This window comes from Cricetulus griseus, chromosome 4 (genome assembly GCF_003668045.3).
Source record: "Cricetulus griseus strain 17A/GY chromosome 4, alternate assembly CriGri-PICRH-1.0, whole genome shotgun sequence".
Lineage (NCBI taxonomy): Eukaryota > Metazoa > Chordata > Mammalia > Rodentia > Cricetidae > Cricetulus > Cricetulus griseus.
Window position 1 is genome coordinate 64,581,746 of NC_048597.1, and position 4,214 is coordinate 64,585,959.

At 42.6% G+C, this 4,214-nt stretch overlaps 1 pseudogene; it reads left to right on the top strand.

The window, feature by feature from the left end:
- The first annotated feature begins 3,218 nt into the window (after nucleotides 1-3,218).
- LOC100773466 lies at nucleotides 3,219-4,214 on the top strand (annotated as a pseudogene).

The window sequence follows — 4,214 nt, forward strand, 5'->3', positions numbered from 1 at the left end:
TATAAAGTGTCAGAGGCTCTGGATAAAGTTGTCTATTGCATGAGACTTGAATCCACCTCAATTTTAGGCTCCACTCTCCTGTGTCCCACTGCCTCCAAAGCAGTGACAGTATAGTATTTTGAGGTTTTTTTTTTATTTTGGCATTTTTGTATTATTACTCTTTATTGTTGCTGTTGTTTGTATTGGCTTTCATTTTTGAGGTTTTTGTCTTTTTTTTAAAGGGAGAACAAGAGAAAGAAACAGCATTAAGTTCAAGTTGGGTGATTTGGGAGGAGTTCAGAAAGGGACAGAATATGGTTAAAATATATTGTATGAAAAAATTTAAATAAAATATTCCCATATTTTATTCAACATGCACCCTGCTAAAAGCTAGCTGCTGCTTCTGCCTTTTAGCCAGTGAGTAGTGATCAGCCCTCAAGTCAAAAGGAAAAGAAGTGTGATGGGCTCAAGGGTAATTTAAAGAAAAATCTGCACTTCATGCGTTCAATGAGCTTGCTAACATTGGCATTGGATAGGACTCTAGTAAATATTTACCAGAAAAATTTAAACGTGTTCTGAAAATGTAATATTAATACTGCTGAAATAAACAAACTTGAATAAAATTCTTCTGCAATACATAATGGAGTAATGAATTATGTATTTTTATTCTAATTTACTAAATTTTAGTGTATGAATTTTTTGGCCTGCATGTGTGTATGTGTACCACCTGCATACCTGATGCCTGGGGAGGTCAGAAGAGGGCCACAAATTCGCTGGAACTGGACTGACAGACATGTCAGCCACCATGTGAATGCTGGGAGTTGAACCTGGACCCTCTGCAAGATCAGCAAGTTCTAGCTCCAGCCTCTATGTTTGTATTTTTTAATGATCATTTGTAAGCCAAAGGGCTACTGTTTTCAGCTTACAGAATGATACTTGTCTTTGTGTGCTGACTCACTGAGTAGTACAGTCTTTCCCTCCTGTTCCCCTCTAACTCCAGATCCCCAGCTGGTTGCAGCCTAGAACCCCAGTCACCAAGAAGGCTCTGGCCTTCTAGTTTTCTTTGAGCAAGATAGTTTATTATCAGCTATCTCTTTGCCTTTGACACATCATAGGATAATCAGAGAAACACTGAAACCCTTCAGGTTCCCCTGAATAGAAATATAAGCAGTTACATTGTGTCTGTAAATCCCAAGTAGGCGGGCTCACAAATGGAAATTTCATGTGGAGGATGCTCAGGCTACAATGGTGGAGACCGGTGCTCAACTTCGGACTCTGGGAATGAAGGTGTGGGCTCCAGGTGTTTTCTTCTTCCTGAGCTTAGTCACCCATCTAGTCACTTATTCATTCATCTAATCCCTGCCCCACCTTCTTTTGTCTCTATGGCATGAGTAAGGCAAAGCAATGAATGTAAAAGTATGTTGGAAACTGAGCTCCCTACAAATGCAGAGACTATTGGTACTTGGTTTTACCGTTTTTTTAAAAAATCTGTTTTTGAGACAGGCTGTCCCCATGCTGTGTTGCCTTGACTGGCCTGCAACCTGCTATGTGGATCTAACTGGCCTTGAACTCACATAGATCCATCTGCCTCTCCCTCCCTAGTACTGGAATTAAAGGTACACACCACCAGTTCATGATTCATAACAACTCTTTCTAAGCTCCATTCAACAATCCTCTACTCTCAAGTTAGCCTCCAATGCTCTGTTGTGGTCTATCTGGCCCTTCATTGGTTAATCTATAAGAAAAGATATCCCAAACCTCAAACTGACCCAAATTCAATATATACAAACCTTGATTTCCCCAGAGCATGAACAACTTGCTAGCATTAAGTTCTTAAAATAAAAGTTTAATGTCTAAATGATCCAAATTGATGTCTAAATACATTGAATGTTTTTCTTTAAGAAAAGTGCTTGCTACGTTGGTATAAAGACAGAATCCCTAATTAAGTTCTTTAAAGCACATGGCTTTGACATTTTATCCTACCTTTGATTACAGTTAAAGGATTGCACTTGATCGCCCTGGCAGATGCAAGAAGAAACAAATTTGATTTTGTTTCTTTTATTTTTATGATGGCTAATTATTAGAACTCACAAAATTATCTAAATTGCCATGTCTCCTATTACATGTATCCCACTTCATCAAAAGGCAAGCAGCTTTCATTGGGGCAAAGAATAGAGACTTAAGAGTCCTGGGAAGATCAGTCTCTGTCACTAACTCACTGCTTAATGGTTGACTATGAGATTATAAACTTTGGATCTCAGTCTGTCTGTCCTTCTGGAGAGTGGACACAATGCCAGAAACTCCTCCCAATCAGGTACCTTCAGTCTTAAATCAAAGTCTAAAACACAAATCTTAGCTATAATTTGTTAACTAGGGTGATCCTGTGTTATTGCTAGCATGACTGTGCCTCATAGTCTTGTGTCAACGTGACAGAAGCTAAAGTCATCTGCGAGGAGGGTACTTCAATTAAGAAAAGGGTGCAGGCATTTTCTTTTTCTTTTTTCTTTTTTTCAAGACAGGGATTCTTTGTGTTGCTTTGGAGCCTATCCTGGCACTCACTCTGGAGACCAGGCTGGCCTTGAACTCACAGAGATCCGCCTGCTTCTGATTTCCTAGTGCTGGGATTAAAGGCATGTGCCACCAACGCCTGCCTGCAGGCATTTTCTTAGTTAGTGATTGATAGGAGAGGGCCCAGCCCAACATTGTGGTCTGGGTCCTATAAGAAAGAACCATAAGGAGCAAGCCAGTAAGCAGCACTTATCCATGACCTCTGCATCAGCTCCTGCCTCCAGGATCCTGCCCTGTGTGAGTTCCTGCCCTGACTTCCTTTGATGATGAACAATGGCGTGGAAGAGTAAGCCAATTAAACCCTTTCCTCCCCCATTGATTTTTGGTCATGGTTTCATCACAGCAATAAACCTTTACTATGACAATTACCCTTCTCAAATATGTACAAATTCAGGAACTAGAAGTCTTGCTTATCCCAAAGCATAGGACTTCTTCAGGCAAACCTTTCATGAGTAGTTACTAAATAAAATGCTTCTGAACATAAACTTTCAAACAGTCATGCATCCCACTGTTTAAAAAAGCAGAAGTGATAAACTATACACAGATAATTTACAAAGTTTGAAATGCTATGTTGTATGTGCTTTAAAAAGGGAAATCAGGTGCTCTGCTCCTCCCTGTTCTAGAGACAGCCACATCTTTTCATGCAATGCCAGCCTCGTTCCTGAGACACAATGGTGAAGGTTGGAGTGAACAGATTTGGCTGTATTGGACGCCTGGTTGCCAGGGCTACCTTTGATTATAGCAAAGTGGACATTGTTGCCATCAATGACCCCTTCATTGACCTCAACTACATGGTCAGCATGTTGCAGTATGACTCTACCCATGGCAAGTTCAAAGGCACAGTCAAGGCTGAGAATGGGAAGCTTGTCATCAACGGGAAGGCCATTGCCATCTTCCAGGAGCAAGATTCTGCCAACATCAAATGGGGTGATGCTGGTACTGAGTATGCTGTGGAGTCTACTGTGTCTTCATCACCATGAAGAAGGCTGGGGCCCACTTGAAGGGTGGAGCCAAGAGGGTCATCACCTCTGCCCCTTCTGCTGATGCCCCCATGTTTGTGATGGGTGTGAACCATGACAAGTATGACAACTCCCTCAAGATTATCAGCAATGCATCCTGCACCACCAACTGCTTAGCCTGCCTGGCCAAGGTCATCCATGACAACTTTGGCATTATAGAAGGACACATGACCACTGTTCATACCATCACTGCTACCCTGAAGACTGTGGTTGGGCCCTCTGGGAAGCTGTGGTGTGATGGCCATGAGGCTGCCCAGAACATCTTCTCTGTATCACTGGTGCTGCCAAGGCTGTGGGCAAGGTCATCCCAGAACAACAGAACGGGAAGCTCACAGGCATGGCCTTCCGTGTTCTATCCCTAATGTGGATCTGACATGCTGCCTGGAAAAAGCTGTCATGTATGAGGATGCCATCAAGAAGGTGGTGAAGCAGGCATCGTAGGGTCCACTGAAGGGCATCCTGGGCTACACGGAGGACCAAGTTGTCTCCTGAGACTTCAACAGTGATTCCCACTCTTCCACCTTTGATGCTGGGGCTGGCATTGCTCTCAATGACAACTTTGTAAAGCTCAATTCCTGGTGTGACAATGAATTTGGCTGCAGCAACAGGGTCGTGCACCTCATGGCCTACATGGCCTCCAAGGAGTAA